At 42.6% G+C, this 13,057-nt stretch overlaps 1 long non-coding RNA gene across 1 annotated transcript; it reads right to left on the minus strand.

The window, feature by feature from the left end:
- Positions 1–8,653: 8,653 nt before the first annotated feature.
- On the minus strand, positions 8,654–10,845 carry LOC145769453 (uncharacterized). Its single transcript, XR_014289014.1, has 4 exons — positions 10,411–10,845; positions 9,807–9,908; positions 9,553–9,633; positions 8,654–9,282 (listed from the first exon to the last, which is right to left on the minus strand). It is a non-coding gene; the product is annotated as an uncharacterized LOC145769453 (long non-coding RNA).
- Between the last annotated feature and the right edge of the window lie 2,212 nt (positions 10,846–13,057).

The following is a 13,057-nucleotide window of genomic DNA, read 5'->3' on the forward strand; positions in this document are numbered from 1 at the left end:
CACCCCGCGGGGGCGGGGAGCGGCGTGATTTAGGGGTGACGATGCACCCGGAGGGGTAAGTCCACCAGCTTAGGTCGCGGGGGCCAGGCTGGGGAGTCGAGGTACCTGTGGAGGGAGAGTGTGGATCGAAAACGTTACATGACCCGTCCGCAAATTTAGAATGGCGGAGCGGGCCAGGGAGACAGGCTTTTTCTGCATTGCCCAGAAAGATGGCCTGCGACGGGCCGGGCGACCCGTCGCGTGTGGACGCTGGAACCGGCAGTAATTGACCGCCGGGCGGCGCCCACGTCTCCCTCACGCGACCTCGGCGCAGGTACTTGACTCTTATACCCGGTCTGCCAGTAGGCAGAGCGGATAAAATTGGGGTCTACCACGAGGAAGAGAGTCAACTATTTAACCCTATTTCCTGTGGGGGGGGGGGTCGGTGGGGACTTGCTCCTTTTCAAAGCAATATCATTAAAGAACTACGCCATCCACAGCTTTAAAATTTCTTGACTTTTCCTAAAAATTATTCAAGTATTTATTCCGCTTTAAATGACGTTGCTATTGTCTATAGCTTTAGAGATATGGCATGATTTTCATAACATACTCTGATATTTTGGCTAGCTACTAGCTAGCCCTTTTGTTTTCAAATTATACGGATTAATAGGATTACTGAGCGCCGCCGTGCGTGGAACTGCGACGCAGATATCTCATGAGTTGGCTTTGTTGTAAAGCATTCAACCGTAAAGAGTCCGCCTTTTGTTTGCAAACTCGAGTTTTGAGTTGCTTTGATTAATCTTTTAATTACATCTGAGTTGCTTTGAAATTATCAGAGAGCATCCGATAAGCTATACTGAAAAAATGTAATTTGACGTTGTTTTCTATGGCGAATACATTTTGTTTCTAACTTATAACAAGAAGCAGTAGGAAAATTCTTGCCAAAACTCTGTTTATCTCATAAACCAAACAGACTGATGTGGTAAGTTTCTTGATTTCTTGTCGGAAAGCAAGGAGTGCGTTCTTGACCCGCCAATAAACTTTTCCATGTACCTGTACACTTATATTCACATGAATGTTGTGAAAATGTTTTATGAAAACGAGAGATTGATGGATATTGAAAAGAACTTGACACAGACTATCTAAACTGCTTGGCTTTTGTGGAAAAACACGCGCAGCTAAATTATTGTGCTTTGACAAGCATTGTGCATATTGTATCATCACTGAATCTTTACCTAAATGGTAATTTTGCAGTTGCTTGAGAGATTACAAAATAATTTTTTTATACGAGGATTGAAAATTTTTGATATATCTCAGCAGAAACACTATTAGGACCAACTCAATAATTTCAAACTTTTCATTCAAATGTTGGTCTTCAAAAGCTTATTTTCACAAAACGGTGTAGGCCTACATCTTTTTCTCCATAAATTTAGACGTTTGTGTCATTTGTAGCAAAGTTGTTTGTTGGATTGAAAGAATCTGAAATCAATGCCTCGTTTGTGTGTAACGTATCGTAACGTAATCTATCAGTCAGCGCTTTTGTGCCTTTTTGTTTTCAAATACATTTCCGTGACAAAAGATTGGCTTTTGTAATGACGCCATCAACCATAGAGTTGTATTCTCTGACTGCATCTCAAACGCTATGCCATACTCAGCAATTTTTCTAAAGCATTGTTACACAAAATGCATATCTGACAAAAGAAGGGAAATATGTTGAATTGAATTATATTTTATACGGATCGTTTTCCTTGTCCTTCAAAAAAAGAAAGAACGATTTTTATCGTTTGGCATAAAAATATGGATATTGAGGTTCACCTTGGTTTGCATAATTTATGCCTATTTGTGTGAAAGAAGCAGAAAATTTAAATGAATTCAAAACTCGCTTGAAAACGTTCTACTTCAATGAACATTATGACTGAAATTACCGTATTAATTATCACCATTGTCATGTACAGCGCCTAGGAGCATAGTTTGACTGTGGATGTGGCGCTATATAAATGTTGTTATTATTATTATTATAATGAAAATCACCCCAAACAATTGCTTGAAGTGATTTTTGCAGCTATTTGATCCTTCGCGATGATATCAATTATAGTTTCTATCAGATGAAACCTGTTCAAACTATTTTTTTAAAACTATGGTTCATTCAAGAATATAATACTTTGTAAATATAGCTTACTTCATTTTTGCGTTTTTACTTCGATTTTTTCACAAGCAAGACTTTACACAAAACAAGTTATTTGCAACGTGAGTTGATTGACCATAATAGCCTAAATAGACCAAAATGCTGTGGCCAAAACTTGATTACTTTTTATCAAAATGTTTGCACATTGGAAACAGCAATCACTTTGTTTCAAATCAGCAAATCACTTTTTGTCATTGGTTCAACGTCTGCAGACGTCTAATCTAATATACGACAAAATTGGTTTTCTGGGTCTTCGGTTCGGAAAAACATCGTTATGATGTATTGTGACGTGGTCTATCAGCCAGCAGCAGTTTATGCGTCTTTTGTTTTTGGATGTGTGTCAACTACAAAAGATGGTTTTTGCAGTAACGCCATCAACCGCAAACTGCATCTAAAATGCTATTTCAAAATTTGAACAGAAAGAAATCTTCTAATGCGTAATAAATAACTTGACACAAAGTGCATGTCCAACAAATCAGAAAAAAAATGTAGAAAACGTTATTTTGCAAATCTAGTTAACAACATGAAAAAAAACACTTCAATCATATTGACACAAACGTGCATTTTTAAAATATCAATAACCTTCAATTTTGCCAAAGGAAAAAGTCAACACTTTAGTGATTTTTTGTTTTTTTACGACAATAGCACTCGGCCTGAAAAATAATTTTTTTCTATTTTTCGTATCGTTATGCCACGACTTTGAGTTTGTCACGCAGAACGGGAGTTCCATTTGGCAAACGACCTGTTCTATAGCCTACCAACACGATTTGACTAAACGATTATTATCACTACATTTTGTCACAACTGTTTGCAAAATTGTTTCATTCAAAGTAATCATTGTTGGTGAGTATTGAAACATTTCACTTTGGAATGCATCGTGACATAGTTTATCAGTAAGGAGTTTTAGACGCTCTTTGTTTTTGGAGTGCATGATGGCCTAAAATGGAACAAGCTCTTATCGAAGCAAGTCACTACCTTTGGATAGGTTGTTGTTCAAATACCACGTGACACCATTAGGCTACCTTACTTTTCTGTATTCAACCGCTACCCAGACAGCAAAGCAGACACTTTTTACATCGATTCAACGTCTTTAGACGTTGAAATAATGTTAAAAACGAATAAATAGCTTCCTGAGATGTGCTGTGAAATACAAAGTGTTTCTTGATCATGCATAACCAAATTCGACAGTGTGAATGTGAAAAAAAATTTGCTTGATTTAGTTCCAATATCAAGTAATGACAGTACGTTTGAAAAAGTGTAGACTATAAACATGTGACTCAAAAAGAACTTGAAATAGTTTTTTTGTGGTGATTTTGTCTCATTCTCTGCAAATGTTGAAACAAAGCAAATTTTTTTTACAATGCCTCCGGCAAAACAACAAGCAAACGCGAATCGGACGCCAATTACGATTTCATTGAAGCGTGGACGACGTCTCCACGTAAGAGATTAAAATCTACACAATGGAATTAACCCGTCACACTCAATTATAAGTTAATTACGAAGCAATTTCTCAAGTCAAATAAAAAAATATGACCAACCATCAAATTATTTGATTTTTCAAGTTGCGCTGTTGAACAAATTGCAAAAGAGTTTCGATGTTATGTTGTCAGATAAATTATCTACACCATGTGAAAATTTGATTGATCTATCTTGCGTAGTTTTTGAGTTACACGAGCTCAAAGTGATAGTGTCGAACCGACCCCCCCGTCCGCAAGTCAATTGGCCAAAATACGTCACAGGATAAAGGGTTAAGGATAATTTGGCTCTCGTGGCGAACAAAATTCAAATAAAAATGTGGAGCAGAGGCTCGATTAATCAATAGAAACAAAAAATATAGGTCGGAATGTAATACATACTCACTGGAGAAGAGTAAGCTTTGATTCGGCGAGCACGGATGTGCACTGGCCAGACGTTGACGCAGGTTCGCCCAGCTGGGTCGGGGAGGCTAGCGATTGAAACCAGAGGCACTGATAGGCTACATTACCAGAAAAAAGTAGAAAATTGGGGTGGAAATTTTGAGGCTGCATCGAGTTGATCAGGGGATCGTGTTGATCAATGCGTTAAAAGCAGAGCGAGGTTGATCCGAGCGGGCAAGAACAGCGTTACAAGGCGAAGGCAGCGTAAGATAATTCGAAACAATTGATTGATTAATACATAGAGATATAGTGATGATTGAAGTTACTTAATTGCTGTTAAACCAGTCTCGATTCACAATGTACATTAGACATTTTATTCCTTTCCTTGATGACACTGGTTTATAGACATAAGATATAAGGTTATGACGTCTAAACGGTTTGCTGTCTTGCGCGCTCGGATACTTACTGCAACGTTTCTGTTATTGGGGAATAAGTTTCTGATCGCTGAAGTCGTCTTTTCTATGACGTAGCCCCTCCACAAGTGAGCCCGGCGTTCCAAGCTTTCCAGACGCGGAAAGATCCTTTGATTGAGAGGGAAGCCACTTTTCTAGCCACCTCTGCTACCCCGCGAGAAAGAACGCCCAAGGCCGTCAGAGCTCGAAAGCTCGTCGGGGCATAGCTCCCGAGGGAGCCTACGACGAACGGAAGTGACAGGACGTCCCTGCAAGGGCGCTTCCTGTCTTCCTTTATGTTGACACATAACTCGCCGTACTTGTCGTGTTTCCTGTCGGCGGCTTTTCGAAGAGAATCCGCGCCGTTGTCGAACGGACATGTGACGTCACATACGACCGTGACAACGTCAGGGCGTTGCAAGACGATGTCAGGACGCAGATCAGCACCGCCCGCTTCCACGTGCTGTGGAACCGTACTATCTATGGAAAGCCCGGGTTGCCATTCGGCAGGCACGTGCCCCACGATCTCCCTCAATACTGAAATGTGTCGTTCCGTGACGACGGTCATCACGGTAGGGCAGTGATTCAATATGTGGGGGAGAGTCTCTTCCGCTTTCCCACAAGCACGACACATGGCAGGTAGGTAACGGCGGCCATGGCTTGGTTTTGATTTAAGTGGCATTAGATTCAATCTAGCTTTGTACGCAAATACTCGGTCCGCGTGATCCAGGAGCTCCGGGCGCCGGGTCCAGGAATTCGAAAATCCGGACAGGCAGTGGGCACTGACCGTCTTGCCTTGGTCAGGTTTGGATTCCCACTGTCTCTTCCACCACAAGTCATTGTGTTGATGGAGGGTCGGCACCACTTTTTTCCTTATAGGAGGGGTGATTGTGGAGCTCCCCGCGGCCAACTCAAGGCCGCCATCCGAGCGGGCGGACCAACGTACGTTCAGGCGACGGGTGGCCGCTGGGACACGGCCCCACAGGCTCTCGCCTGTAGGGCACGGTCTAGAACGGGCGCCGTCAGGAGGGGGGTCACTATTCAGATAACTGGCCAGGTGGTCAGTCGTGGGATCTGGAGTGCCGAACCTCAGACAGGCATGACGCCTAAACTGCCCGAGAGCGACGGCAGAGACAATGCTGTCAGGTGACGTCAGCATCTTGAAAGCATGAGCTACCGAAAGCGTGTCACTTTCGCGACACAAGTTCGTGATGCCCAAACCTCCCAATGCAGGCTTACAGTAAAAGAACGCGCTGCAGGCCCACTTGGGAAGACGCCACGCCACCTTCAAACACCGCAAAACCAGTCGGTCAAGCTTCAGAAGCTCATACTGTCTAAAGCGCCGCACTCGCAGATGGTATGACGCGGACGGGAGAATTATAGAAGTGAGTGCCAGAAGTTTCTGGCTTGGGGTGAGAAAAGATTGCATTAAAGAAGAAATGTGTTTCTCCAGAGTGGAGATGAAGGGTTGGGTTAGGGATGCGTCCGAGGCGTAACCGGTTCGAGCGTCAAGGTATTTATACGTCTCGCCTTTGGGGATGACTCGAATTTCCTCCCCGGCAAGGGAGAAAGGTTTCGGGTCGACCCGCAGACGGGACGCCGACACATTCCCATAGGACAGGGTGCCACACTTGCGTGGGTTGAACCGTAGCCCAGACCAGGAGGAGAAGGGTTCAGTAGCAGATAGGAGAGAGATCATCTGCTGGCGATCGGAAGAAACGAGACAGATGTCGTCCGCATAGGCCATACAACGTATTTTAATATCTTCTTTGGCAGGAAGGTTGTAGCCGCAATCCGATTTGTCACGGACGCCCCTGAGGAGCACCTCGATGACCAAATTGAATAGCAGCCCCGACAACGGGCAGCCCTGACGGACTCCCCGCCCCACAGGGATACGGTCGGTTTCACCATTGCCGCAGCGGACGGTGCAGGTGTTGTTGACGTATATGTCGGAGATGCACTCAATAAGGTCTGTGGGGGCGTCAAAATGACGCAGGACCTCGGCTATGCATTCGTGCCGGACACTGCCAAAGGCGTTTCGAATGTCCAGAAACGCAACCGACACAGGCCTTTTGCGTGACTGTGCATCCGAGAGGATGGTGTCGAGCATGAACACATGCTCATAGACGCCCTCTGTGGGCATGAATCCCTTTTGCTCTCGGCTGATAACATTCCCCTCCACCGCCCATCGCTGCAGGCGCCGGGCCAATACGGCGGCGTAGATTTTATAAATATTTCGACAGATGGAGATGGGCCGCCAGTTGCTGACGTCGTGCAGGTCACTCTCAGGGTCTTTACATATGAGTGTGATCCTGCTGGTTCTCCACTGGTCCGGTACACGACGGTTAATCCGGCAGGTCTCGAAAAGGCTGGCCAAGAGTTCCCCTCTTGGGTCCAGGGTCTTCCAGAAACCGTAGGACAATCCGTCAGAACCAGGGGCGGAACCGACATCAAGCGACTGGAGGACCGCCTCCACCTCTCGGGCCGTAATGGGACCTTCACCGTCATCGATGAGGGAGAGGTTTACATTGCCATACTCGTAACGGTGGGCGTTCATCCACTCAGGCATCTGCGAGCAACTCCCAGCTTCAGGAGCGGTTATGTCGCGTCGAAATCTCTCCTCAATTTCTTGAGGTGGGATTTCGCAACGACGGTCACTGTTTTTTCCTTCAACGATCCGGCGGACTGTTCCCTTCGCGTCCCTCGAGAAGGCGGCTTGCAACTCCACGCCCCTACGATATCGGGCTCCGTTCCCGCGCGAACCCCCGCCGTCCGACCGAGGAGAACCCCCGTTCGAACGACGGCGAGCCGCGCGAGCCCGGGCGCCACGATTGAAGCGTGGTTTGCGAGGACGTGTCCTCTTAGGCGGCGAAGTGCCAGCGGTCCACTCTTCCAATTCAATGCAGAACCGGTCGAAATTTATGCCACCCGCTAAAGTAAGGTTCACTAAACTGCAAAGAGCCCGCCTGGAGCTTTTCGTCTTACTTTCCCTGACTGGTTCAACAGGGTCTTGGGTGGATCGTTGAATGTTGGGTGAGATGGACATCCCTGGGGTAGTCTGTGGGAGTCCGGAGTCAATCGTGGCTTGGTTGCATGCCATGGCGTCACTTCAGGGTCGAGTCAAGGTTTGGGAAGAGATAGTTGGCAGGAATTTAGAGTGGGTGGTTTGGGTAGGTGGGATAAAAGGTTGGGCTTCAGCAGACAGCGTCGAGGTACAAGGTTGTATAGGACAGATGGGAGCAGGATTAAAGGGTAAGGAGGAGTGAGATGAATAGCGTTGAAGAGAATTAGGAGAAAAGGTTTGCATGGGCGGCTTGGAGGAGCTGATGGGGTCCCCAGCTTCAGCTCCGGTGGTAGCCGTCAGGGGCAGAGAAGAAGAAGGGCGCGAAGCCGGCTTGGATAAACCGAGCGAGTCCACTGACACGGCTCCGGTGAAGGTCGGCTTGCGCAGAGGTACATTACATGTTATTTTGTCTGAAATGACAAAATCGTCATTTCTGTAGGGTGGCAGTTGACTAGTAGACCGTATAGTCGTCTCGTTGTCCCCCTGTCGGTATGGAAACTTGTGTGACTTTTGCATTGTGTATCTACAACTTATTACGTCATATTCCGACCATGTACTGATTGATTGAGTGTCAGTCAAGTCTCGCAATGATGCAAATAAACAGAACTGTTGTTTTGGTTTTATGTAACTTAAACAAACTTCTTACCCTCTGTTCTCTGTTGCAGCATCATTTGACAGAGTTTTAGTATTGATTTGGGAATACTTTCAAAATGCGCAATTTTAAGACATTTTTTTTTTTTTTCAAAATTTTATGGGGGAGATCCCCTAGGCCTAGACCCTCCACCGACATGTTTAATAATTCTCATCCTGCCCCTCCCCCCCCCAGAAATTCTGCGTTGGCGCTGTCCCAGCTTGAGTGCATATTTCTCCATCACTAATAATTCACTATGACATCAGTGGTTGTTTGAAATACTCGTTTTTATGGCTGTTAGGATGGAGGTTATAGGCCTCAAATGAACAATAGCTTAGGGCCTTTGATTCTCTAAATCCGTTCCTGGTCGAATCAATTTAAAAATGACTGACTTGCCTTCTGGTCCCCCTCCAAGGTCAGTTGCAAGTCGTTTGTAGTCAATTGCTCTCAAAATTCATCAATGGGTTCGACAACAAAGCACAAACATAACACGACATCTTTTATTATAAAATCATAAAAAATAGGCAATAAACAAAACTTTATTTATACAAATCTAAATAAAAAAGCGCCAACAGATTTAAATGGCAACAGTGCAACAAAATATAGTCAATGATGACGTCACAAGACGGACCTTGCCAAAACTTAAAAGAAAAACATAAAAACGTGCAGCTAAAAGTATTACATTATTCCGGAAGTGGCGCTCTATAATTGCTGCTATATTAGGCTTCGAATCCGAGGCTTCTGATCCGAGGCTCGAGATTCCAACAGATTGTTATTTTAGATGTTTGTTTGTTCAGGAACATATTTTCATGAGATGACGACATAGTGGGAAGTAACCACGCCAACCACCACAAGAGTATTTCTGTTGGTTCCGCTTTGAAAACTTGTTGATCGCAAATTGTTCTGGTATCTGACAGCACGTCATGAACGCGTCAGTGATTGCAACACGGACAATAAGATTTGACTGATCAGAACTTAGCCGTCACGAAAAGCTGCATATGGCGCCACCATCTGACCGATAGGTTCATGGTCAGTGCTTGATGACCGGACTGAAGATGAATATTGCCAGCAACCAAATGTTTTGATTGGTCAGTGCACTGAAGTTTGGTCCAAAACTAAAAATCAAACAAACAATAAGAGTTAAGACTTCAGCAATCAGTAAACATTGTATCGATTGTGACGACATAAGATATTTGCTTAGTTATTTTCCAATCGGCAAAACAAAACGTATGTAGACGTTGAATCAACGCAAAAAGGAGCTGCTTTGCTTACTGAGTATTCTGTAATTTAGCCTGAGCTCCGAAGAAATTTTTATCTCACAATAATATGAGTAAGACGAGTCGAAAAGCGTTTTCTGTCGCTAATTAAAAGCGTCCGCATCTTACCATGCATCTTATAGCACTTAGGCGTGTTCCTTCGCTTGAATCCCCCGTTCTTGTGACTGCAAATTCTTTTTTCGGACCCCACTGCAATTTAAAAAATAATAATAACGTCATGCATCACTACACACAATTATTGCGCAACAAACGCCTGCTCGTGAAAGCTTGAGTAGCCGACTGTCGCTTTCCAAAGTACAACCATAAATGTGATAATATTAAAACAATGCAACTGATCGGTGACGTAACAATGCAACACTTACAGGTTCCTTTTTGGGGGCTTTGAGGAGGGGACTTTTTGTTTGGGGTATAGTGCTTTGGTTTCAGTAGACATTGTTCTTTTGGATTGTCTATCGCGGCCACGTCTGCAAAGATATTTCAATTAAAAAAATTAAAGTTCAAAGGTGAACAATCGCTTCAGGATGTTGCGGAAACTTTGAAAATACTTCCTTCGTGACGTCACAATCCTTAGATAACGATAAAGCACAATATTTTAATGAAAGTGGTTGAAACTGATTCGAACAATTATTTCTTTGATTTATCAACATTATATTATTCTTGGAAGCGTTCGAGATAATAATGCAATCATTAGATTCTTCGTAGATTGGGACAGTACATGAAGTCAGCTGCTTCCATTAGGTACAACATTAAACATCTGGCGAAAGCACAACAGAGTGTTCTACAGCGGTGTCGAGCCCACGCTCTTTCAAGCGCTGTTCAGCGTTCGCACCTCAGAGAGTGCATTGTATTTAAACGAAACGGAAGAAATTTTGAATTCAAACAAATTATTAACGTATATTATTATTTCTAATTGTTCACTGAAACAACCAAAAACTTTGTAAATAAAAATATTTAAGGAATACAAACCTGGAAAGGATGGCTCTGTTGCTTTGTTGTTCATTGTTTACGTCACAAATAGCGTTTGTTACAATACAGTAAATAGTTCTGAAATGCACACAGGAAAGTTTATTTCTGGAATGAAACGAAAGGTCTGGTCTCAGTTCATCAAGCTCCTTGACCTTTGTCCTCCCCTGACCTTTCACCCTGTAACGCTGCAGCTCAAGATTACCAAAGAAGGTTTACATGAAAGTGCTGAGGGGATAAAGCTGTCACGTCACGGGATTTCAATCGATCAAAACCCGTCAGAAAACTTGGATAAAACGTGAACTTTGCAATAAACGACTTCTTTGTTGCCAAAATGAATATTTTGCAACATAATGTTTGAACTGCGCTGATGTGTTCGACCTCGCATGGGGCTCATTGTTGTAGCCTGCTTCCAATTTAGACCTGATCAGAACCTTCCTTGCACCAAGAGGCCAGCTGCCGACTGCTGCTGCCATGAGCCAGGCGTGCATGGTTTATATGCGCGCAGTCACGTTTATCATCGGTGACGTCACAATAAAAGGAATCGAAAAAGTTAGAAAGTGTGCACGCGACATATATCACGCGGCTGGAAGCACCAGAGCGAAACAAGTGAAACGATGGTGAAGGAACACTATGTGGGGAATTTCGTTTATTTATTGTAAAATTGAAATTAAATTCGGAAAATATTGAAACAGATTTTTAGTATTCTTGGAAACTCCAAACCAGCCAAACAATAGCTGAAAGATTTCAACATGTTATGAAGCGACAAAGCAAACAATCCAATGAGTTTCTATGTTTGTTTGAAATATTGTAATCACGAGCAAACATCGCGTAGGTGCTCGAGTTCAGGTTCTTCGTACTTCTACTCGAGTCGTTACTTTTATCGTTCGTCTTCCTGTACGCTGTTTCGATGAATCGACAAATTAAGTCACATCGTCGTCGTTTGTTGACATTCCTCTGTAATCAGTAGCCTAATCACCAAAAACCATCAAACATCAATTTCAGTTTGATCAAACTTTTATCGAAGTTGGCTTCATAGAAACAGAAGAGCTATTTTTAGCTGAACTACTTTCTGCCAGATTATTTTTAATTGAGTTATTTTTGTTGTTAGGGTTATTTTTGACTTATTCGAATTATCTTAAACGAACATTTTCGAACGACAAGAACTCACGCTTTGTCATTTCGCAAAGCTGCTGATCAATAAGGAAGGTGTTTGTTTATGTTTAAACGCAGTAGCGTACCCAGAAAAAAATTAGGATGGTGTTAATTTAGAAATGTCGGCCAAGTGATTTGCGACAATAGTGGCAGTGACAATAGGCCTATGCCAAGCTCTTTGATTTATATCAATCAATCAATCATTTTATTTTTCGTCATTAACGCGTCCGGGACGAAAAAGATACTAACTACAAAAATCAATATAAACCTACCAGCACGTTAACGAACGGGAAAAGGTGGCAATACCTTGAAAGGTTTAAAACGTGCCTGAATGAAAAATTATGTAGTAGGCTATATATCAGCAGTTAGCACGGCCACAAAACCCAAAAAAACATATAGCAAAAAATAAAACAAAAACAGAGAAGCACACATGTACTAATGAATGACAGCCTAATGAAAAGTGTTGTGGATTGAATTTGCCAGTTCCAATATTGATGTGGATGAGCAGTCATAATAATACTAATAGGATGGAGAAAGAAAACCGGACATAAAAGAAACCCATTCTCAGGCAAAAGCCCGTTTCAATGTGGCCCAGGAGAGCAGGTGTTGAGCTCTTTCTATGGTTAGACTACACATCACACAGTAAATCGGGGAATGGACTCATAAAAATGATGAAGGCCTGGAGAAAAGCTAATTCTAGAAAAACCAAGAAGAAAATTTGATTGTAGTCATATCAACACCAAAACAATCAAAATCAACCAGGAAGTTGCAGAGATAATTAAACTTGAAAAGACCTTCAGTTAGGCTAGCTGACAAGTCAGCAGTCATTGTTTGTTTGTTTTTTTGCATTTACGAAGATAATCACAGCTGCCAGTAAAATCCTCAAGTTTAGAAGACAAAGTAAGTTAAAAGGACTCATTTTTGACTTTCTTACATTTTCTAAACCCAGCCATTATTTTTCACCCAACCGTTACTAATAACCTTCAACCCAACCAAGACCAATTTCAGCACAAGCTACCAAAGAGGTTAATTTATTGGAAACAAATCAAATTTCAGAAGAAAAAAAGATCAAAACTGGACAGTTTATTGTACGCTACCACTCCATTTTTTGTTTAATTTTAGTTTGTTATTCTATTAATTTGTAGTTCTACACAATTTTGAAGTACAGTAATCAGATTCAGCTAGGTCAAGACTGACTAATATTTTTCCCCTAAGTTTCATCCTTTGTGACGTAATAATAATATTTTTGAAATCTTCACCTTCCGAACTCGTATTTTTTTTTCTCGTACTGTATTTTACATTTCGTATTCCGACATTGATCGTTATCATAAACCGACCAACTTAGGCTACGTCTACGTAAGTATATTCATTATCCTCGCCAGTCTTAATTCTCTTTTTAAGCTGCATATTTTAATCAGGTCATTTTAAACACAATTCATTTGATTCTATATCACTGCTTGACGGAATTTTGCCCTGAGTTACCTCTCATCAACTA

Source organism: Aplidium turbinatum, chromosome 4 (genome assembly GCF_918807975.1).
Source record: "Aplidium turbinatum chromosome 4, kaAplTurb1.1, whole genome shotgun sequence".
NCBI classification, from domain to species: Eukaryota; Metazoa; Chordata; class Ascidiacea; order Aplousobranchia; family Polyclinidae; genus Aplidium; species Aplidium turbinatum.